The 25,746-nt window shown below is 42.4% G+C and overlaps 1 pseudogene; it reads left to right on the top strand.

The window, feature by feature from the left end:
- The window catches only part of LOC112075779 (metal transporter CNNM2-like), a 40,022-nt pseudogene that overhangs the window by 8,000 nt on the left and 6,276 nt on the right, over positions 1-25,746 (top strand).

The raw sequence follows: 25,746 nt of genomic DNA, 5'->3' as shown, positions 1-25,746 counted from the left end.
GTATTTGGTAACAATTTACTTTGACTATTATTACACATCTATAAGCATTCATGAACGTGTTATAACAGGTCCCAACCGCGTTAATGAAAAATATTGAAGTATAACCATAGCATATCTATCTACCGCATTCATATCTCTATGCAAGAGCTCATATTTAGGTATCTTAATAGATGCATCATTACAATGACAGCGTAGTGTCATCATTATGACTGTTCTCAAAAGCTTCTGCCATACCACTGTTAGTGAATATGCTAAAAGTCCAAACTACATTTGGAAAATTATGCTGATATATAGCCTGCACCAGCCCTCACCCCCCCCCCCCCTGCCCGGTAAAGGCCCATGACTTTCCTTCTGCTTCTTCTTCTCACTGAGGTCAATGGTGCTTGAAGATCACCATGGAGTTGAATCCTCAGGGTAAATTGTATGCATCAAATCGTGTAGTTGAGGGTCATAACTCTTCCGTAACTCATAAACAGTCCTTCGCCACATTAAGCTGGTGTCTATTTATGAATTCATACGTGGACACTTCATGTGTGCGTTATAGACCAGTATTACCGACTTAATTGTGATGTGGAGGAGGACTGTTAATGAGTTACGAAAGAGTTATGACTCTCAACTACACGATTTGATCCGTGAAAAATCCCCTGAGGATTCAACCCTTTGGTGATCTTCATGCACCATTGACCTCTGAGAAGAAGAAGCAGAAGGTAAGTCACGGGCCTTTACCGGCCATTTGCCTCTACCAATGAGGCCAATGGTGACTTTTAAAACAGTTACAGAGTTTAATGGCTGTGATAGGGGAAAACTGAGGTTGGATCAACAACATTGTAGTTACTCCACAATACTAAGCTAATTGACAGAGTGAAAAGAAGGAAGAATAAAAAAAATATTCCAAAACATGCATCCTGTTTGCATCAAGGCACTAAAGTAAAGTAATACTAAAAAATGTGGCAAAGCAATTCACTTTTGTCCTAAATACAAAGTGTTATGTCTGGGGCAAATCCAATACAACACATTATTGAGTACCACTCTCCATATTTACAAGCATTGTGGTGGCTGCATCATGTTATGGGTATGCTTGTAATCATTAAGCACTGGGAGTTTTTAAGGATAAAATATCTACTGAATGGAGCTAAGCACAGGCAAAATCACAAAGAGAAACCTGGTTCAGGCTACTTTCCATCAGACACTGGAAGATGAATTCACCTTTCAGCAGGACAATAACCCTAAACACAAGGCTACACTGGAGTTGCTTATCAACAGTGGCCGAGTTACAGTTTTGACTTAAATCCGCTTGAAAATCTAAGGCAAGACTTAAAAATGGTTGTCTAGCAATGATCAACAACAATTTGACAGAGCTTGAAGAAATTTGAAAAGAATAATGGGCAAATGTTGCACAATCCAGGTGTGGAAAACTCTTAGAGACTTACTCAGAAAGATTCACAGCTGTAATGGCTGCCAACGGCGATGCTGCTAACATGTGTGAATACTTATGTCAATGAGATATTTCTGTATTTAATTTTCGATAAAATGCAAAGATTTCTAGAAACATGTTTTCACTTTGTCATAATGGGTGTAATGTGTGTAGATGGGTGACAAAAAAAGAGCTATTGAACCCATGTTGAATTCAGGCTGTAACACAAAACAAGTGGAATAAGGGGTGAGAATACTTTCTGAACGCACTGAATGAACACACCCTCAAATAAAAGGGGACGTTCTATACTGTCGCCTCATATGAAACATTTGATCTCAAATCCCAAAATGCAAATGCACAGATATACAATTTTAAATTGTAGCTTCATTGTCCAAATACATATGGAGGGTATGTGTATACCACAGGAGGCTGGTGAGGGGAGGTCGGCTCATAATAATGGCTGGAAGGAGCAGAATGGAACGGCATCAAACACTGGAAACCATGTGTTTGATGTACAGTATTTGATACCATTCCACTGACTCCGCCCCAGTCTTTACCACAAGCCCGTTCTCTCAATTAAGGTGCCACCAACATCCTGTGGTGTATAGGTGTGTGTGCGTGCTTATCTCTCTGTCTCTGTCTCTGTCCTCTCTGTACTGTGTGTGTCTCTCTGTCCTCTCTGTACTGTGTGTGTCCCTCTGTCCCTCTCTGTACTGTGTGTGTCTCTCTGTCCCTCTCTGTACTGTGTGTGTCTCTCTGTCTCTTTCTGTGTTGTGTGTGTCCTCTGTCCCTCTCTGTACTTGTGTGTGTGTCTCTCTGTCTCTTTCTGTGCTGTGTGTGTCTCTCTGTCTCTGTCACTATCCCACTCTGTACTGTGTGTGTCTCTCTGTCTCTCTGTACTGTGTGTGTCTCTCTGTCCCTCTCTGTACTGTGTGTGTCTCTCTGTCTCTCTGTGTTGTGTGTGTCTCTCTGTCTCTCTCTGTGCTGTGTGTGTCTCTCTGTCTCTGTCACTATCCCTCTCTGTACTGTGTGTGTCTCTCTGTCCCTCTCTGTACTGTGTGGTCTCTCTGTCTCTCTCTGTACTGTGTGTGTTCTCTGTCTTCTCTGTACTGTGTGTGTCTCTCTGTCCCTCTCTGTACTGTGTGTGTCTCTCTGTTCCTCTCTGTACTGTGTGTGTCTCTCTGTCTCTGTCACTATCCCTCTCTGTGCTGTGTGTGTCTCTCTGTCCTCTTTCTGTGTTGTGTGTGTCTCTCTCTCTGTCTCTGTCACTATCCCTCTCTGTGCTGTGTGTGTCTCTCTGTCTCTGTCACTATCCCACTCTGTACTGTGTGTGTCTCTCTGTCTCTCTTACTGTGTGTGTCTCTCTGTCCCTCTCTGTACTGTGTGTGTCTCTCTGTCTCTCTGTGTTGTGTGTGTCTCTCTGTCTCTCTCTGTGCTGTGTGTGTCTCTCGTCTCTGTCACTATCCCTCTCTGTACTTGTGTGTCTCTCTGTCCCTCTCTGTACTGTGTGTGTCTCTCTGTCTCTCTCTGTACTGTGTGTGTCTCTCTGTCTCTCTCTGTACTGTGTGTGTCTCTCTGTCCCTCTCTGTACTGTGTGTGTCTCTCTGTTCCTCTCTGTACTGTGTGTGTCTCTCTGTCTCTGTCACTATCCCTCTCTGTGCTGTGTGTGTCTCTCTGTCTCTTTCTGTGTTGTGTGTGTCTCTCTCCTGTCTCTGTCACTGTCCCTCACCGTGCTGTGTGTGCGTCTCTGTCTCTGTCCCTCTCTGTGCTGTGTGTATGTGTCTCTGTCTCTATCCCTCTCTGTGCTGTGTGTGTGTGTCTCTGTCTCTATCCTCTCTGTGCTGTGTGTGTGTGTCTTTCTGTCTCTGTCCCTCTCTGTGCTGGTGGTGTGTGTCTCTGTCTCTATCCTCTCTGTGCTGTGTGTATGTGTCTCTGTCTCTATCCCTCTGTGGCTGTGTGTGTGTGTCCTCTGTCTCTATCCCTCTCTGTGCTGTGTGTGTGTGTCTTCTGTCTCTGTCCCTCTCTGTGCTGTGTGTGTGTGTCTCTGTCTCTATCCCTCTCTGTGCTGTGTGTGTGTGTGTCTTTTCTGTCTCTGTCCCTCTATGTGCTGTGTGTGTGTGTCTCTGTCACTATCCCTCACCGTGCTGTGTGTCTCTGTCTCTGTCCCTCTCTGTGCTGTGTGTATGTGTCTCTGTCTCTATCCCTCTCTGTGCTTGTGTGTATGTGTCTCTGTCACTATCCCTCACCGTGCTGTGTGTGCGTCTCTGTCTCTTCTCCTCTCTGTGCTGTGTGTATGTGTCTCTGTCTCTATCCTCTCTGTGCTGTGTGTGGTGTCTCTGTCTCTGTCCTCTCTGTGCTGTGTGTATGTGCTCTTGTCACTATCCCTCACCGTGCTGTGTGTGCGTCTCTGTCTCTGTCCCTCTCTGTGCTGTGTGTATGTGTCTCTGTCTCTATCCCTCTCCGTGCTGTGGGTGTGTGTCTCTGTCTCTATCCCTCTCTGTGCTGTGTGTGTGTGTCTCACTGTCTCTGTCCTCTCTGTGCTGTGTGTGTGGTGTCTCACTGTCTCTGTCCCTCTATGTGCTGTGTGTGTGGCTTACTTGAGTGCTGTTGTCACCTTACACTGGCCTAACTAGATCAATTCTGGTTTACAGGGGTTATATTGGTGTGTTGTTTTGGGAAGGCACGGTTAATTACTCCAGTGGGCTAAATCAGGGTCACACAGAGTGTTTCTGGGTAGTCTTAAACAAATCAACTTTGAGACAAAAGTAGACACCTCACACACATGGTTATGGGCTTAAAAAAAAGAAGAACCCTGTACCATGTCAGATATAGAATTGAAATGTTTACATTTTGTGTTTGCATCCCAATATTACACTTTATACACATCACAGAAGACTGAAATATACTGAACAAAAATATAAACGCAACATTCAACGATTTTTCTGAGTTACAGTTTATATAAGTAAATCAGTCAACTGAAATAAATTCATTAGGCCTAAATGACTACAGACTCGTAGCACTCACGTCCGTAGCCATGAAGTGCTTTGAAAGGCTGGTAATGGCTCACATCAACACCATTATCCCAGAAAACACTAGACCCACTCCAATTTGCATACCGCCCCAACAGATCCACAGATGATGCAATCTCATTGCACTCCACACTGCCCTTTCCCACCTGGACAAAAGGAACACCTATGTGAGAATGATATTCATTGACTACAGCTCAGCGTTCAACACCATAGTACCCTCAAAGCTCATCACTAAGCTAAGGAACCTGGGAATAAACACCTCCCTCTGCAACTGGATCCTGGACTTCCTGATGGGCCGCCTCCAGTGGTGAGGGTAGGTGGCAACACATCTGCCACCGTGCCTCAACACTGAAGCTCCCCAGGGGTGCGTGCTCAGTCCCCTCCTGTACTTCTTGTTCACCCACGACTGCATGGCCAGGCACGACTCCAACACCATCATTAAGTTTGCAGACGACACAACAGTGGTAGGCCTGATCACCGACAACGACAAGACAGCCTATAGGGAGGAGGTCAGAGACCTGGCCAGGTGGTGCCAAGATGACAACCTTTCCCTCAACGTAACAAAGACTAAGGAGAATGATTGTGGACTACAGGAAAAGGAGCACCGAGCACGCCTCCATTCTCCATCGACGGGGCTGCCGTGGAGCAGGTTGAGAGCTTCAAGTTCCTTGGTGTCCACATAACAACAAACTAGAATGGTCCAAACACCAAGACAGTCGTGAAGAGGGCACGACAAAGCCTATTCCCCCTCAGGAACACAAAGATTTGGCATGGGTCCTGAGATCCTCAAAAGGTTCTACAGCTGCAACATCGAGAGCATCCTGACCGGTTGCATCACTGCCTGGTACGGCAATTGCTCGGCCTCCGACCGCAAGGCACTTCAGAGGGTAGTGCGTACGGCCCAGTACATCACTGGGGCAAAGCTGCCTGCCATCCAGGACCTCTACACGGTGTCAGGGCGGTGTCAGAGGAAGGCCCTAAAAATTGTCAAAGACCCCAGCCACCCCAGTCATAGACTGTTCTCTCTACTACCGCATGGCAAGCGGTACCGGAGTGCCAAGTCTAGGACAAAAAGGCTTCTCAACAGTTTTTACCCCCAACAGGTAACCAAATGGTTACCCGGACTATTTGCATTATGTGCTCCCCCCAACCCCTCTTTTACGCTGCTGCTACTCTCTGTTTATCATATATACATAGTCACTTTAACTATACATTCATGTACATACTACCTCAATTGGCCCGACCAACCAGTGCTCCCGCACATTGGCTAACCGGGCTATCTGCATTGTGTCCCACCACCCGCCAACCCCTCTTTTTACGCTACTGCTACTCTCTGTTCATCATATATGCAGAGTCACTTTAACCATATCTACATGTACATACTACCTCAATAAGCCTGACTAACCGGTGTCTGTATATAGCCTTGCTACTCTTATTGTCAAATGTATTTTTACTGTTGTTTTATTTCTTTACTTACACACACACACACATACCTATTTTTCCCCGCACTATTGGTTAGAGCCTGTAAGTAAGCATTTCACTGTAAGGTCTACACCTGTTGTATTCGGCGCACGTGACAAATAAACTTTGATTTGATTTGATTTTATCTATGGATTTCACATTCAGGGCAGGGGCGCAGCCATGGGTGGGCCTAGGAGGGCATAGGCCCACCCACTTGGGAGCCAGGACCAGCCAATCAGAATGAGTTTTTCCCCATAAAAGGGCTTTATTACAGACAGAAATACTCCTTAGTTTCGTCAGCTGTCTGGGTGGCTGGTATGTCTGGGTGGCTTTTATCAGATGATCCCGCAGGTGAAGAAGCCGGATGTTGAGGTCCTGGGCTAGCGTGGTTACACGTGGTCTGCGGTTATGAGCTGGTTAGACTTATGACGTTGGAGGCGGCTTATGGTAGAGAAATTAACATTAAATGCTCTGGCAACAGCTTTGGTGGACATTCCTGCAGTCAGCATGCCAATTGCATGCACCCTCAACTTGAGGAATCTGTGGCATGGCGTTGTGTGGCAAAACTGCACATTTTAGAGTGGCCTTTTATTTTCCCCAGCACAAGGTGCACCTGTGTAATGATCATGCTGTTTAATCAGGTTCTTGATATTCCACACCTGTCAGGTGGATGGATTATCTTGTTAAAGGAGAAATGCTCACTAACAGGGATGGAAACAAATTTGTGCACAAGATTTGAAAGAAATCCGTTTTTTGTGCGTATGGAAATTTTCTGCAATCTTTTATGAAACATGGGACCAACACTTTACATGTTGCGTTTCTCTTTTTTTTCAGTATATAACAAAACTGTTTGACATAGAAACACCATATTTTCTGCTTTTTTTATATTTATAATGAAGAGAAATATGAATAACATTCCACACTGAGGTTAGTAGGTAATTTGACTGCAGGAAAGGGCTATGATAACACACATTCCAGGGTTGGTTTCTACTCGACCTGCAACACCTGTGTATATGGAGTGCTTATCCTTTCCCATGGAGCTGTTCTGTTTTCCAACCACCTCAGGTGCTCAGAGTAACACAGTGTAAAGGGATTGTTGCTGAATGACTGGATCCATTTACCCCATTGAGGGACCAGAGTGAGAGAGAGAGAGAGAGAGAGAGTCCTTAGTATTTAAACTATGCCCTATCTGCATCTAAACGACCCCACAAGCTCCAAGACAATCTGATCACACAGTAGTGGCTTCAGTCAGTGAGAATATCGCCCGGGAGGGCGGGAACGGAAACTTCATTTTCTGGGCTAATATTAGCCCGGGCCAGGCCTCCTCTGGAAAATTCCTTTTAAATGATCATTCGCTGAGAAAAGGCAAAGAATTTGTTTAGCGTTTTGGTTGACAGTATTTTGCATGGAGGGGTTTTTGCAGACAGTGGCTGTGTAGTAGAGGGTCCTGGGAAAGCAGATGTGGGTTAAGGTTTCTTTCCATTAGATGACCAATGGAATGATTGTCATTGCTGTGTGCCAGACAGTAGAACATTGTTTCTTATTTTATACTGATTGATACAGATCAATACAGTCACGTTATGGGCCAAGAGACTGATATCATGTCATGGTACAGCATCACAGTAGGCTACTGTTACTACTGTATTACTAGTGTTACTATGTTACTGTTACTACTGTATTACTAGTGTTACTATGTTACTGTTACTACTGTATTACTCAGTGTTACTATGTTACTGTTAACTACTGTATTACTAGTGTTACTATGTTACTGTTACTACTGTAACTAGTGTTACTATGTTACTGTTACTACTGTATTACTAGTGTTACTATGTTACTGTTACTACTGTATTCTAGTGTTTACTATGTTACTGTTACTACTGTATTACTAGTGTTACTATGTTACTGTATACTGTATTACTAGTTGTTACTATGTTACTGGTACTACTGTATTACAGTGGTTACTATGTTACTGTTACTACTGTATTACTAGTGTTACTATGTTACTGTTAATACTGTATTACTAGTGTTGCTTATGTCACTGTTACTACTGTATTACTAGTGGTACTATGTTACTGTTACTACTGTATTACCTGAAGTGTTTACTATGTTACTGATACTACTGTATTACTAGTGTTACTATGTTACTGTACTACTGTATTACTAGTGTTACTATGTTCTGTTACTACTGTATTACTAGTGTTACACTCCACTGTTACTACTGTATTACTAGTGTTACTATGTTACAGTTAATACTGTATTACAGTGTTACCATCTCACTGTTACTGTATTACTAGTGTTACTATGTTACTGTTACTACTGTATTACTAGTGTTACTATGTTACTGTTACTACTGTATTACTAGTGTTACTATGTACTGTTACTACTGTATTACTAGTGTTACCATCTCATGTTACTACTGTATTACTAGTGTACTATGTTGCTGTTACTACTGTATTACTAGTGTTACTATGTTACTGTTACTACTGTATACTAGTGTTACTAGTTACTGTTACTACTGTATACTAGTGTTACCATCTTCATTGTTACTACTGTATTACTAGTGTTACTATGTTACTGTTACTACTGTATTACTAGTGTTACTATGTTACGTTACTACTGTATTACTACGGTACCATCTCATTGTTACTACTGTATTACTAGTGTTACTATGTTACTGTTACTACTGTATTACTAGTGGACCATCTCCTGTTACTACTGTATTACTAGTGTTACTATGTTACTGTTACTACTGTATTACTAGTGTTACTATGTTACTGTTACTACTGTATTACTAGTGGTACCATCTCACTGTTACACTGTATTACTAGTTTTACTATGTTACTGTTACTACTGTATTACTAGTGTTACCTCATGTTTACTACTGTATTACTAGTGTTACTATGTTATGTACTACTGTATACTAGTGTTTACTATGTTTACTGTTAATACTGTATTACCAGTGGTACCATCTCACTGTACTACTGTATTACTAGTGTTACTATGTTACTGTTACTACTGTATTACTAGTGTTACTATGTACTATGTTACTGTTACTACTGTATTACTAGTGTTACCATCTCACTGTTACTACTTTATTACTAGTGTTACTATGTTACTGTACTACTGTATTACTAGTGTTACTATGTTACTGTTACTACTGTGATTACTAGTGTTACTATGTTACTGTTACTACTGTATTACTAGTGTTACCATTCATTGTTTTACTACTGTATTACTAGTGTTACTTAGTTACTGTTACTACTGTATTACTAGTGGTACCATTCACTGTTACTACTGTATTACTAGTGTTACTATGTTACTGTTACTACTGTATTTACTAGTGTTACTATGTTTACTGTTACTACTGTATTACAGTGTACCATCTTAACACTTTACTACTGTATTACTTAGTGTTACTATGTTACTGTTTACTACTGTATTACTAGTGTTACTATGTTACTGTTACTACTGTATTACTAGTGTTACTATGTTACTGTTACTACTGTATTACTAGTATTACCATCTCACTTACTACTGTATTACTAGTGTTACTATGTTACTGTTACTACTGTATTACTAGTGTACCATCTCACTGTTACACTGTATACTAGTGTTACTATGTTACTGTTACTACTGTATTACTAGTGTTACCATATCATTGTTTCTACTGTATTACTAGTGTTACTATGTTACTGTTACTACTGTATTACTAGTGGTACCATCTCACTGTACTACTGTATTACTAGTGTTACTATGTTACTGTTACTACTGTATTACTAGTGTTACCATATCATTGTTTCTACTGTATTACTAGTGTTACTATGTTACTGTTATACTGTATTACTAGTATTACATGTCACTGTTACTACTGTTTTACTAGTGTTACTATGTTACTGTTACTACTGTATTACTAGTGTTACTATTGTTACTGTTACTACTGTATTACTAGTGGTACCATCTCACTGTTACTACTGTATTACTAGTGTTACCATCTCACTGTTACTACTGTATTACTAGTGTTACTATGTTACTGTTACTACTGTATACTAGTGTTACTATTTACTGTTACTACTTATTACTAGTGTTACTATGTTACTGTTACTTACTGTATTACTAGTATTACCATCTCACTGTTACTACTGTATTACTAGTGTTACTATGTTACTGTTACTACTGTATTACTAGGTACCATCTCACTGTTACTACTGTATTACTAGTGTTACTATGTTACTGTTACTACTGTATTACTAGTGTTACCATATCATTGTTTCTACTGTATTACTAGTGTTACTATGTTACTGTTACTACTGTATTACTAGTGGTACCATCTCACTGTTACTACTGTATTACTAGTGTTACTATGTTACTGTTACTACTGTATTACTAGTGTTACCATATCATTGTTTCTACTGTATTACTAGTGTTACTATGTTACTGTTACTACTGTTTACTAGTATTACTATGTTACTGTTACTACTGTTTTACTAGTGTTACTATGTTACTGTCACTACTGTATTACTAGTGTTACTATGTTACTGTTACTACTGTATTACTAGTGTTACCATATCATTGTTTCTACTGTATTACTAGTGTTACCATGTTACTGTTACTACTGTATTACTAGTGTTACTTTCTCACTGTTACTACTTGTATTACTAGTGTTTACTTTCTCACTGTTACTACTGTATACTAGTGTTCCTGTCTCACTGTTACTACTGTATTACTTAGGGTTACCATCTCACTGTTACTACTGTTTAATAGTATTACTATGTTACTGTTACTACCTATATTACTAGTGTTACTATGTTACTGTTCTCTACTGTATTACTAGTGTTCCTGTCTCACTGTTAATAGTGTATTACTAGTATTACCATCTCACTGTTACTACTGTATTACTAGTGTTACTCTGTTACTTGTTAATTACTGTATTACTAGTTTACCATCTCACTGTTACTACTGTATTACTAGTATTACCATCTCACGTTACTACTGTATTACTAGTGTTACTATGTCACTGTTACTTACTGTATACTAGTGTTACTTTCTCACTGTTACTACTGTATTACTAGTATTACCATCTCACTTTACTACTGTATTACTAGTTACCATTCACGTTACTACTGTATTACTAGTGTTACTATGTTACTGGTTACTACTGTATTACTTAGTTACTACATGTCACTGTTACTACTGTATTACTAGTGTTACTATGTTACTGTTACTACTGTAATAACTACTGTTACCATCTCACGGTTACTACTGTAATTACTATGTTTACTATGTGTTACTGTTACTACTGTATTACTAGTGTTACCATCTCACTGTTACTACTGTATTACTAGGTTACTATGTACTGTTACTACTGTATTACGAGTGTTACTGTGTTACTGTTACTACTTGTATTACTAGTTACTATGTTACTGCTTCACTGTTACTTATACTAAGTGTTACCTGTCTCACTGTTACTACTGTATTACTAGTGTTACTATGTTACTGTTACTACTGTATTACTAGTGTTACTATGTTACTGGTACTACTGTATTACTCGTGTTACCATCTCACTGTTACTACTGTATTACTAGTGTTACTATGTTACTGGTACTACTGTATTACTAGTGTTACTAACTTACTCACTGTTACTTTCTGCAAGCTTTTATTAAGTTGCAAACCTCAAAGCATATCCCCAGTATGTTCATACGTATTATATGGTAAAATAAAAAATAAAATACAAAAATGCTGCAGGACATTTTTGGTACCCTTCCTCAGATCTGTGCCTCGACACAATCCTGTCTCTGAGCTCTATGGACAATTCCTTCGACCTCATGGCTTGGTTTTTGCTCTGACATGCACTGTCAACTGTGGGACCTTATGTAAACAGGTGTGTGCCTTTCCAAATCTTGTCCAATCAATTGAATTGACCATAGGTGGATTCCAATCAAGTTGTAGAAACATTTAAAGGATGATCAATGGAAACAGGATACACCTGAGCTCAATTTTGAGTCTCATAGCATAGGGTCTGAATAAATGAGATATTTCTGTTATTTTTGTTATTTTAAATTTTTTGCAAAAATGTCTAAAAACCTGTTTTCGCTTTGTCGTTATGGGTTATTGGGTGTACATTGATGAGGGGGGAAAAATATTTAATCAATTTTATAATAAGGCTGTAACTAACAAAATGTGGGAAAATGAAGGGGTCTGAATACTTTCCGAATACACTGTATATGCCCTGATGAAATATCCCAGATGTGAAATACTGTATGATGTGTGCTTTATTACTTTATGCGATGTATCATTAAGCAATAAGGCCTGTGGAGGTGTGTTATGTTGCCAAAATACCACGGCTAAGGGCTGTTCTTTTGCACGACGGAACACAGAGTACCTGGATACAGTACGTGGAATACTGGCCATATACTACACACCTCTGAGATGCCTTATTGCTGTTATAAACTGTTTAACAATGTAAAAAAATATTTTTTTGTCATACTTTCAGCCAATCAGCATTCAGGCCTCGAACCACCCGGTTTATAATTAGTGATATATTGCATGAACAGAGAGTACTTGACCTCTATCCACTGAGTGTTCAAAAAGACCACAGTGTTCATAAGTTGACCTTTATAGCGTTGGAGACAGAGGCTCTTGCTGCACTTTATCACTATGACCCCAACTTTACAACCTCTTAAATGTGTGTTCTATCGCTCTATCTCTCTCTATCTTTGTCTCTCTGTCTCTCCTTCTGTGTGTGTGTGTGTTAGGTAAATCCCACCTGGCCATAGTTCAGAGGGTGAACAACGAGGGTGAGGGGGACCCCTTCTACGAGGTCCTGGGCATCGTCACCCTGGAGGACATCATCGAGGAAATCATCAAGTCAGAGATCCTGGACGAGACAGACTTGTACAGTAGGTGCCCAAACTATTTACTTCACGCACATTTTACTGAAATTAAGTGGTATCAATGTTTTCATTTTGAGTAACTTGAACCTGTTACCAGACTAGTACCACTTTATTATCTGCTGTAATGTAACGTGCTATCGTAAAGGTTTAGCTTCCAGGCAATTTACATCGTTTTATTGTTATGTTATGTCCAGTAATGTTTCAACGGCAACTCTGTTTCCCCCATTTTTTTTATTTTAAATTGTTCATACGTTGTCCATAGGGAAAGAATATATTTGCTTGAAAATAAATTCCTTTGAGTAACTAAAGTTTATTCACCCTTGTACCTAGGAAATGCACTATCAAAGTCAGCTTACAATTTCCCCCTTTTCCTAAAAACAATTCCTCCCCTTTCATCCCCATTCCCCAATTCTTTCTCCCCTCAGCTGACAACAAAACGAAGAAGAAAATCACCCACCGTGAGCGGAAGCAGGATTTCTCAGCCTTCAAGCCCAACGACAGTGAAATGAAGGTTAAAATATCACCTCAGCTTCTGCTGGCAACCCTGCGTTACCTAGCAACAGGCAAGTGTGCACACTGCGTTGCTGCTTGACTTCCCCCAGTGTGCCCTCAGAACCCTGACTGTGGAACGTGTGTGTGTGTGGAGAGGGCGAGAGTGTGTGTTTGTGTGTTTGTTTGCGACAAGTGAATGTGTGAGTGTGTGTGGTGTGGCGAGAGTGTGTGTTTGAGACGAGAATGTGTGTGTGTGTGTGTGTGTGTGTGTTTGTGATGTACACGTGGGGGATTGTCTGAGAGGAGAGGAGACACGAGGCCTCTGGGGAGCGGGGCATGGGATGTCTGCACAGACTTTATATGGCTCAGTCTGAAAACATGGCCGACTATTTGCTTGCGTGTCATGTTCTCAGCGGGTTGGGAGACTGTAGCATTTAGCTTGGAACACATATCACAATGTGGTTACACTACTTTCACGATGACATCACTTTCAACAGTGTGGCTGATTGCTGGGGTTCTCACAGGAAGCATGTCTACGTGTCTGCATGCCAGACCTGCATTCACATATGTTTGAAATTCTTGATTGAGATGTGCTTGATTGAGCTTGCCTAGGGCAATGGGTCGAATGGAATAGTCCCCAAAGTGCAAACCCCACCCATCTGGCACTTCAGGCAGGCTAAAGCAAACAGGCTAAAGCTCAAAGCAGAACATTAGATCCAGATCAATATATGGCTGTGGTGCCAAGTGTTTAAAAGATTTTAAATACTATTAGAAAAATCCCATGGAACGTACAACCGGAACCACCGTGGAATGTCCCAGCTAGCTACCAGTAGTAGAGCACAGGTGATTAAAATATGTTGCATTTGTATGGGATTTGGTGAGAACTTTGACCTAGCGAGCTGCTAAGCATCGCTTAAGGCTGTGGCCCCGCTGGCCCCTCTAAAGGACCTTTGGCTATTAGCAGGGCCAGTCCCTACCGTAGTGTGGTGGAGCAAGATGCCAACAGACATATCACCACACTGGTGTCAGGGGCACGATTGGTTAACCTTTTTTACCTTGACCAATGAGAATAATGATAGAGTAAGGGGAGAATCAGGTTGAGCCTGTGTGCAATACACGTGATTATAGTCAATTTACCGTAGATAAGGTGATAATGAGGTGATATGGTAAACGCAAGAGAGTGTTTTTACATGGAATTCTATTGTTGATATGGTATTGTAGGGTATTACATCACAACATCTTGTGTCTTACCACTGTATCATATTGTCTTGTACAATGTTGTATCTTACTATATTGGTCAATTTGTTCTTAAATTATATCTTTCTCCATCTCTCTTTCTCTCTGTCTCTCCCTCCCTCTCTCTCGCTCTCTCTCTCTCTCTCTCTGACTCTCCCCCCTCTCTTTCTCTCTCTTTCTCTCTTTTTCTTTCTCTCTTGCCATCTCTCTCTCTCCATCCATCCCCCTCTCCAGAGGTGGAGTCGTTTGGGCCGGTGCAGATGTCAGAGAAGATCCTGCTGCGTCTGCTCAAACACCCCAACGTGATCCAGGAGCTGAAGTARGACGAGAAGAACAAGAGAGCACCGGAGCACTACCTCTTCCACAGGAACAAGCCTGTGGACTACTTCATACTCATCCTGCAGGTCAGTACCGAGCCACGCCATTGYGCCAGGGGTTAGTACGGGGCCACGCTATTGGGCKAGAACCAGGAAGATACAACACTACAATCACTTAACTGTTGTATTTGTCTTTTTTGCACTCACAAACACTGATTTTGCAGATAGCAGATATTTGACTTGCAGTGATTGTGATGCTGTATGTAGTTGTACAATGACAGCAATGACAAATGTAGAGCGGAAGGGCGACGCTTTATCCGCCACGGTCAGTAATGGCCACCACTGACGGGCCAGGTCAGTAATGGGCCACTATCGGCAGGTCAGGTAATGGGCCACACTATTGGGTCCAGGTCAGTAAATGGGCCACGCTATCGGCCAGGTCAGTAATGGGCCACACTATCGCCAGGTCAGTAATGGGCCACACTATCGCCAGTCAGTAATGGGCCACGCGTATGGCCAGTCAGAATGGCACCTATCGGCCAGGTCAGTAAAAGAATGCCACACTATCGGGCCAGTCAGTAATGGGCCACGCTAATCGGCCAGATTAATGGGCCACCACCTATCGGCCCCAGTGGTCATAATGGCACCTACGGGCCACATCGCAGCAAATGGAATGCGGCCACACATCGGCCAGGTCAGTAATGGGCACCCACTATCGGGCCAGGTCAGACATGGGACAACGCTATCGGGCCAGGTCATCATAATCGGCCAACCACTATCGGGCCAGGTCAGAATGGCAACATCGCCAGGTCAGTAAGTAATGGGCCCACGGCACTATCGGCCAGGTCAGTAATGGGCCACACTATCGGAGCCAGGCAGTAATGGCACGCTATCGGGCCAGGTCAGTAATGGGCCACACTATCGGGCCAGGTCAGAAATGGGCCACGCTAATCGGGCCAGGTCAGTAATGTGGCCACACCTATCGGCCAGGTCAAGTAATGCCACGCTATCGGGCCAGGTCAAATGGGCCACATACGGGCCAGTCAGTATGGCCACACTATCGGCCAGGTCAGTAATGGGCACTTTCGCGGGCCAGGTCAGTAATGGGCCACACTATCGGCCAGTCAGTAATGGGCCACGCTATCGGGCCAAGTCAGTAATGGGCCACATATCGGAGGTCAGTAATGGGCCACGCTATCGGCCAGGTCAGTAATGGGAACCACACTATCGGCCAGTCAATAATGGGCCACCACTATCGGCCAGTCAGAAATGGCCACGCTAGCGGCCAGGTCCAGTAATGGGCCACACTATCGGGCCAGGTCAAAAGTAATCGGGGCCACGGCTGATCGGGCCAGGTCAGTAATGGCCACGGCTATCGGGCCACGGTAGTCATTAAATGGCCACACTGTCGCGGCCAGTCAGAATGGGCCACCAGCTATCGGCGCCAGGTCGTAAATGGCCACACTATCGGGCCAGTTAGAAATGAGCCATGCTATTGGGCGACGGTCACTACACTCTTCAGCTGCACATCTAAACATGTATGTCATCATCCGAATCAGATCGAGGATGTTGCCGTTCAACAAAACATGTAAATAAAATGTGTCTGTTATCTGCCCACTACGTCCGTATTGTGACCAGATTCCCTGGTCCCTCCCTCGATGCAAAATTATCCAACCTGACTTGAACCTCCCCTTACGACACAAGCTGTATAAATCGACAGAAAACAGCAAACTTTTTATACTCATCATTACAGCCCAATACCTTGTCCAGCTCTGAATAAAATGGGCATTGGGTTTCCCCGTTCCCACTCCAGTAGGCAGTTAGTTTCTACTGAAGTCCATGATGATAATTCTGTAGGAATTGTCAAGATATCGTTTCCCATAATTACTACCTCAACAGGCCAGTGCCATTTGTTTTTAGACAAGACAACCGTGACGTTGGACAAATTTCTAAGCTTTCGTGGTCAGGATTCGTTTATACACTTCAAGGATATCCGTACAAGATGTGTCTTTGACTTCCTCCGGTGGTCAGGAAGGTCTAATCACAATCAGTTCACAATGCGTCTTTTGATTGTCTACACCTGTCGACAAATGTGGGCACAATCAGAATGTTGACAAGATCAGGACAACTGACGCATGTTAGAACCAGGTATAAAAGAGGCTTTAGGAAAAAAAGTGCTATCTAGAACCTACGTGGTTCTTCGGCTGTCCCGATAGGAGAACCCTTTGACGAACCCTTTTTGTTTCCAGGTAGAACCATTTTTACTTCCATGTAAAACCCTTTCACAGAGGGTTCTACCTGAAACCAAAAATAGTTTGTACCTGAAACCAAAAATAGTTTGTACCTGGAACCAAAAAGGTTCTCATATGGGGATAGCTAGATAATCTTCTGGAACCCTTTTCCTAAGAGTGTAGGCCAGGAAGGGGATTGGCAGCTATTAAACAAAGCAATGGGATTTTCCACAAATTATAAACAAGAGTGAGATTTGCCCTCGAGTCAGGGTGGCAACATGAGGGTGATGCAAGTCGGAAGGGATGCTGCAAGTACCTGTTTTAAAGGTCCAGTGCAGTCAAAAAAGTGAATTTTCTGTATTTTATATATATTTATGCACTATGAGGTTGGAAAAATACAGTGAAATTGTGAAAATGATGATAATGCCCTTTTAGTGTGAGCGCTGTTTGAAAAGACCACCTAAAATTTCAGCCTGTTTTGGTAGGATGGAGTTTTGACCTGACTGGTGACATCATCAGGCGGTTAATTAGTTAATAGCCCAGTAAGAAAGAGAGATCCAAACCTCTCTGCCAATTAACAGCTAGTTTTCAGTTTTCCCCTCCCCACTCAGACCACTCCCAGACAGTCCAAGCTAAATTCTTGAGAAATTGCTCTTTGCTAAGAAGCTACCTTTGTTTCTTTTTGACAATTTTAATTGAAAACAATCACAGTAAGGTACTTAATTGTTAACAAGAAATTATTTGATATTGAGATAAACACGTCTGCATTGGGTATTTCATCTTTAAGAGAAAGTGTTACAGATGGATTGGCTGAAATGTTGCAGCATGCAAATAGGGAATTTACTTTGTGGACTTAAAAGTCCGTTTTTATATCAATATCAAATAATTTCTGGGTAACAATTAAGTATCACGCTGTAATAGTTTTCCATTAAAATTATAAAAAATAAACAAAAATAACTTCTTTGCAAAAAAAATCTTCTCAAGCAAGAATGTTTCTAGGATGGTCTGGGAGTGAGCTGTTATTGGCAGAGAGGTTTGAACTCTCTTTGTTATTGGTCTATTAACTTATTTACCCCCTGGTGCTGTAACCAGGCAAGCCGAAACTCCACCCATGCTAAACCTGCTGATGTATGTATTTTCAACCAGTATCTATCAGGAAATAACACTGATCACAGTTTAATCAGCTGTTGTACAACATGATACAAAATACAGGAAAAACAGAACGCTCTGGCCCTTTAAAAGAACATGAAGTAGACAGTAATCTCACTGCGAAGGAGACATTTGTCGGAACATTGTTTGAGGTGTGAATTCTGAAATGTTACGCGGTTCAGTCAATGCCTCAACTATAGTGCCGCTAAAACAAAAACACAGTGAATTTACCGTAGCTGATGATCAAACCTCTATACCCTGCAGTACTTCTCAACTGATCTGAGTCTTCCTCAGACTCTTACGGAAAGCGTGTTGTGTTCCTCTGCAGGGGAAGGTGGAGGTGGAGGCAGGGAAGGAAGGGATGAAGTTTGAAGCAGGAGCGTTCTCCTCCTATGGGATGATGGCTCTCAACACCTCTCCAGGTAAGACTTCCTTGTTTACTGACATCTCAATGGCTGTGTCGAAAATGACGTCCTATAAATAMTCCCTGCAGTACACAACACTTTTGTCCGGAACCCTACGTCCCTATATAAAACTACTTTACAAAAATACTACATTGTAGTGTATAGGGACCTARCATGTATATTTCAGATTTCCCCAATTCCCTCCTACCCATCATCCGTTGGCAGCTATTGAGACACGGGCTAGGTCCAGGATGACTGGTTTAGAAATTGTAAAGAAACAGTTTATCAGTAACCAAGTGAATTGACTCATATTGAAATAAGGTATGACARATTTTTTGTGACGCAGCCTCTGTATTTTCTCAGTTCATWCACAAACTTCCAGTCAGGCGCTAGTAGGAWCTCAGAGKCACCTGCTGGTGAGAGGGCAGAATTACACCRTCCCCATCAAAAAGTTGTCACTGTAGTTTGGTTTATGGAACATAGAGTACATGCTTATGAGATMATGTATTTTGTCATATTTTATCACAGACCCTCTTTCAATGTGCTTGGATGGCACGTTGGTTGTTTTTCAGGACACGGTGTACGACGGTAACGTTATACAATTATTTCATTTGTGGGCTTTGGTGATGGATTTTTCCGTGTGTGTCTCCCTTCTCTGTCGTCCGTCTCTCCTCGCCAGTCCCTCTCTCCCTGTCTCGTACCTTCGTTGTCAGTAGGGCTGAGTCCCTAGCAGGATCTCCAGGTATGGTAGTCCTTTCTTTCCTGTCTGCATGTCTGTCTGTCAACCTGTCTGTCTGTCCGTCCATCCCCCCTATCCCTCTATCTCTCCATCTCTCCTCACATCTAATATAACTCTTCCATCTGTCTATCACCCATTGGGATGAGTGTACACTTCACCTAAGCCTGGTATTTACCGGTATCAACACTGCATGATGTGTTGTGGACATAGTAATGAATTCTGGACCTGTTGCTCATGAGCTTAAATTCTTTGAGAGGGGAATTCTCTTGTGCCACATAGCAAGAATACTTTGAGCATTGTTTGTTGCATGTTTGTGTATTAATATGCATTTCCTACTTACTCTGTCCTTACGTTTGCTTTGCATATTAATGTTGGTCTGCATGGACGTTTAACAAGGCAGGACTTACCTACTGTTTTGGACTCTGAAGGATGTCTGTTACTGTGTACTGTGCATGAGAAGCGTCCATTCCTCTGTGTGTGTGTGTGTGTGTGTGTGTGTGTGTGTGTGTGTGTGTGTGTGTGTGTGTGTGTGTGTGTGTGTGTGTGTGTGTGTGTGTGTGTGTGTGTGTTAACCAGTGCCATAACTCAAGRCAGTGAATAGTGTAGTAGAGGCCCCCAGAGTGAGGCATAGCCGCCACTAGAGACAGGCTCCACCCCTCTAGCCCCTTAACCCTCTGACTCCATAAACAAGGCTATGAGTTACAGCCCCCCGCAGGGCCGCTGACTGCAGTACGCACACACACAAGCTGCAAGCACACACACACATTCTGAAAACATACACACACACACACACACACACACACACACAGCTCAAGCCTCTGATCCACGCCATATTTACTAAATTCCCTCCTCCTTCTTTTCCCCCTTGTCCCACTCCACCCTCTTCCACTCCATCTCTCCATCCCCTACCGTCCCCCGTCGGCCCCGAGAAAGTAGAGTACTAATCTCCCAGGGTTCACATGCCTGGGCCTTGGCCTACTGCGTGGGTCTGGGGACCACACTGCTTTATGCAGACATCCAAACCCAGGATTACATACATTCCAGCCAGAGTAGTAAGCATTAACGCCCCAGCCCTCTGGAAGCCCAAGTCTTTTCCACTTTGTTGTGTGCTTTTTCTCTCGTCTGCTTTTTAAGAAGTGGAAAACATAAGCTGAGTTTAATTAAAATAAAGAGAAAGTATTCTAATTTGAGAAGTGGGAAAAAAGCGGGCATCACTCTAGACCACCGACTCAAACACCTGTGAAGCCCAGCCCTCTAATGGGAGGACTTCAAATATATATTAGATTTCCATACATTGCACCAAGGATTCTTGGCCTATATGTTACCTAATCATTCAGTTAAAGAAATAGCTTCTCTTTCTGTGTAGAATTCAGTAAATAGATGATGCACAATCAGGTTGTGTAGATGGAGACTAGATGACAAACATAAATCATACAKAGCTATGGCTAGGTACAGCAGTACAGCTAGAACTGATTGTGGATCCCATTTACACATAATTTCCCATCCTCATGATGCCATCTATTGTGTGACATGTCCTGTGGGTTCTGCTTTTATTCTGTTCTCTATTCTGTTCTCAGATCAGGGCTGGGGTCAATTCCATTTCAATTCCAGGTCCCTTCAATGCTTTCCAATGAGGAAAATGTAGAATTGGATATTGGAATTTGGACATTTGGACATGGAATCGACCCCAACCCCAGATGTGTATTTTCTGTGAACAGAAGCCGAAAACTTATATTCTTCTCTATCCTGTGCAGAGAACAAGTCCCCCCCTCGGCCGTTTGGCCTGAACCACTCAGACTCCCTGAACCGGAGTGACCGCATCGATGCCATCACACCCACGCTGGGGAGCAGTAACAACCAGCTGAACTCCTTCCTACAGATATACATGCCAGACTACTCTGTCAGGGCTGTGTCTGACCTGCAGTATATCAAGGTGAGAGGATAGTCAGGATGCACACACACACACACACACACACACACACACACACATTACACACACACTACAGATACAGTTGAAGTTGAACGTTTACATACACCTTAGCCAAATACATTTAAACTCAGTTTTTCACCATTCCTGACATTTAATCTGAGTAAAAATTCCCTGTATTGGGTCAGTTAGGATCACCACTATATTTTAAGAATGTGAAATGTCAGAATAATAGTAGAGAGAATGATTTCCTTCAGCTTTTATTTCTTTCATTCCATTCCCAATGGGTCAGAAGTTTACAAACACTCAATTAGTTTTTGGTAGCATTGCCTTTAAATTGTTTAACTTGGGTCAAACGTTTCAGGTAGCCTTCCACAAGCTTCCCAAAATAAGTTGGGTGAATTTTGGCCCATTGATCCTGACAGAGCTGGTGTAACTGAGTCAGGTTTGTAGGCCTCCTTGCTCGCACACGCTTTTTCAGTTCTGCCCACAAATGTTCTATAGGATTGAGGTCAGGGCTTTGTGATGGCCACTCCAATACCTCTACTTTGTTGTCCTTAAGCTATTTTGCTACAACTTTGGAAGCATGCTTGGGGTCATTGTCCATTTGGAAGACCCATTTGGCCAACCAGCTTTAACTTACTGACTGATGTCTTGAGATGTTGCTTCAATATATCACATAATTTCCCATCCTCATGATGCCATCTATTTTGTGAAGTGCACCAGCCCTCCTGCCAGCAAAGCACCCCCACAACATGATGCTGCACCCCGTGCTTCACGGTTGGGATGGTGTTCTTCGGCTTGCCAGCCTCCCCTTTTTCCCCCAAAACATAAAGATGGTCATTTTGGCCAAACAGTTCTATTTTTGTTTCATCAGACCGAAGGACATTTCTCCAAAAAGTACGATCTTTGTCCCCATGTGCAGTTGCAACACCGTAATCTGGCTTTTTTATGGCGCTTTTGAGCAGTGGCTTCTTCCTTGCTGAATGCCTCTCAGGTTATGTCGATATAGGACTCGTTTTACTGTGGATATAGATACTTTTGTACCTGTTTCCTCCAGCATCTCACAAGGTCTTTGCTGTTGTTCTGGATTGATTTGCACTTTTCGCACCAAAGTACGTTCAACTCTAGGAGACAGAACGCGTCTCCTTCCTGAGCGGTATGACGGCTGTGTGGTTCCATGGTGTTTATACTTGCGTACTATTGTTTTACAGATGACGTGGTACCTTCAGGCATTTGGAAATTACTCCCAAGGATGACTTTGAAGGTCTACAATTGTTTTTCTGAGTTCTTGGCTGATTTCTTTTAATTTTCCATGATGTCAAGCAAAGCGGCACTGAGTTTGAAGGTAGGCCTTGAAATACATCCACAGGTACACCTCCAATTGACTCAAATGATGTCATTAGCCTATCAGAAGCTTCTAAAGCCATGACATGCATTTTCTGGAATTTTCCAAGCTGTTTAAAGGCACAGTCAATTTAGTTTATGTAAACTTCTGACCCACTGGAATTGTGATACAGTGAATTATAAGTGAAATAATCTGTCTGTAAACAATTGTTAGAAAAATTACTTGTGTCATGCACAAAGTAGATGTCCTAAACTATAGTTTGTTAACAAGAAATGTGTGAAGTGGTTGAAAAACGAGTTTTAATGACTCCAACCTAAGTGTACGTAAACTTATGGCTGTCGAACCTGCAGTATTTCAAGGAGAGTCTATACACACTTCTACACACACGTGTGCACGCACATACTGTACACACACAGACACACATTTGTGACCAACCGCCTTGATTCGGTCTTATGTAGCAAAATTTGAAATTGTGTTTTTTACATTGGATAAAAGCAGATACAGAGCTACAAAATGGTATATCATACGCTGCATTTGAGGAACAATGTGAAAGTAGTTTTGCTTTGAAAGTTGATAAACTTGTAAACTCACTTTTGAGAAAATCGCCTTTGAATGTTTTGGTACCTACTGGAGAGCTCTTCTTTGTCTACACCCATTCACCACCCTTTTAAGCTTTAGCTCCACCAATCTCTTTATCTGAGCGTTTTCTCCTAACTACAGTCAAGCACCCAAGCTAACTGGTTAACAGTTGTCGCAGTGACATTCTATTAAAATGGACATTTGCATAGTGGAGTCTTTTGTTAAGACATGTAACTAGCTAGCTAGCTAAACAATGAACCATAATCCCAACTCATGACGTTACTACCCTGCATGAATCTGCAGGTAGCTAACCAACCAGGTTTGTTAGCTAGCTAACATTAGGCTATAACTAGCCAAGCAAATGGCTCTGAGATACGAATAATAAGATCATACACGTAACGTTAGGTAGCAAGCCAGCCAGCTAATGTTAGCTATCTAGCTAACAGTACACTTTAACTTGAAATGAAAACAACTGTCAAAATTAGAAATGTGTAATATCTGAAAATGTAGCTAGCTAAACTATCTTACCCGTATACGTCATGGTTGGATGCTTCTCCCTGTCACAGATGCCATGGTTGCCCTTAGTTTGAAGATGTAATCCGGAGAGAGGTGTTTTCTCCATCTCTTTAGATGTCATACTCTAATTCCACTGATTTCAAAACTCGATCCTCCAGAAAGTACAGAGCACCACTTATGCAGTTCTACTAAGCAATATATATTTTTTAAAGCAGCGTTAGACAGGATTACCTACACATATCGACCAGCTCAAATAGACAGAAGTGTGCTACATGGCATACCAATCCGAACTCATCTCCCTTCATGTCAAATCAAATCAAATGTATTTATATAGCCCTTCTTACATCAGCTGATATCMCAAAGTGCTGTACAGAAACCCAGCCTAAAACCCCAAACAGCAAGRAATGCAGGTGTAGAAGCACGGTGGCTAGGAAAAACTCCCTAGAAAACCAAAACCTAGGAAGAAACCTAGAGAGGAACCAGGCTATGAGGGGCGGCCAGTCCTCTTCTGGCTGTGCCGGGTGGAGATTATAACAGAACATGGCCAAGATGTTCAAATGTTCATAAATCAAAGGAATCTTTGGGTTGTCTTGAGAATTTATAGCAGACTGATGCTCCTTGGTTGGGGTCTGGCAGATTATTTGTTGCGATTGCAAAACGTAATAAAATGGTGGTCCGATATCCAGGATTATGAGGAAAACATTAAGATCCACAACATTTATTCCATTGGACAAAACTATGGTCCAGAGTATAACTGTGACAGTGAGTAGGTCCAGAGCATGTTGGCAAACCCACTGAGTCGATGATGGCTCGAAAGCCTTTTGGAGTGGGTTGTGGACTTTTCCATGTGATATTAAAATCACCAAAATTTGAATATTATCTGCTATGACTACAAGGTCCATAGGAATTCAGGGAACTCAGTTAGGAACGCTGTATTGGCCCAGGAGGCCTGTAAACAGTAGCTATAAAAAGTGATTGAGTAGGCTGCATAGATTTCATGACTAGAAGCCTCAAAAGACGAAACATCATATTTTTTTTTTGTAAATTGAAATTTGCTATCGTAAATGTTAGCAACACCTCCGCCTTTGCCGGATGCACAGGGATATGGTCACTAGTGTAACCAGGGGTGAGGCCTCATTTACACAGTAAATTCATCAGGCTTAAGCCATGTTTCAGTCAGGCCAATCAACGATCAAGAGTCCCAGAAAGAGGGACAATTATCTACAATTCTATCTTTTGGGGGGCAGAAAACAGTTTTCAACCAGCGATTGAGTTGTGAGACTCTGCTGTAGAGCTCATGACTCCCCCTAAACTAGGAGGGGCCAGAGACAATTACTCCAATGCGCGAGCAAACCCATCTTCTCTAGCCGATTTTACACCGCTGAAGCTACTTTTTGCGCTTGAATGACTCTGGACTGATTATGCCTAACATCGTGGGCCGACGTGGAGAATAACCAATATACCTAATTCTCTACATCTCGCCAGTTTAGCCTTGCCTCACAATCTTCGATTAGCCTAACGTCGGTAAGCCCTGCCCCCTGGCTAAACAGTGTATGATTCGCGCGATGATTCGTGGTTTTATATCTAGATACTTGCGCGGTACTGGGAAGTCGCCAATGACCTAGGGGTTTTCAATTTGTCAGAGGCTAATCGGGGTGGAACGTTCGGCGTTTCTCAGACCCCGGAAGTAAGGTAGTAGAGACCAGAGAAGGGCTCGGCTCGATCCGACCGTGCTTAATGGGAAACCGGCTTGAAATTTTCCTGTCAAGGTGACAATAGCGACACGTCGTTGAAGCATTTACAGCATTTCCCTCCAGAAGCCATGAGAAAAGTGTATGGTCTCGGGAATCAGTGCGAGGGACGTGGCGAGGGGATTATACTAACGTACTATCTGTACTTACCTGTTGTCACAGACGACTTGTTTCATCCTTGCTCCTACACTGAAATTACCCTTGCTATAACGACTGCGGTCTGATAGCTGGGCTTGCAGCACGCTATCCCTCGCGGCCCAGCG

This window comes from Salvelinus sp. IW2-2015, unplaced genomic scaffold (genome assembly GCF_002910315.2).
Source record: "Salvelinus sp. IW2-2015 unplaced genomic scaffold, ASM291031v2 Un_scaffold3385, whole genome shotgun sequence".
Classification (NCBI taxonomy): domain Eukaryota; kingdom Metazoa; phylum Chordata; class Actinopteri; order Salmoniformes; family Salmonidae; genus Salvelinus; species Salvelinus sp. IW2-2015.
This window is presented reverse-complemented; position numbering and strand designations above follow the sequence as displayed.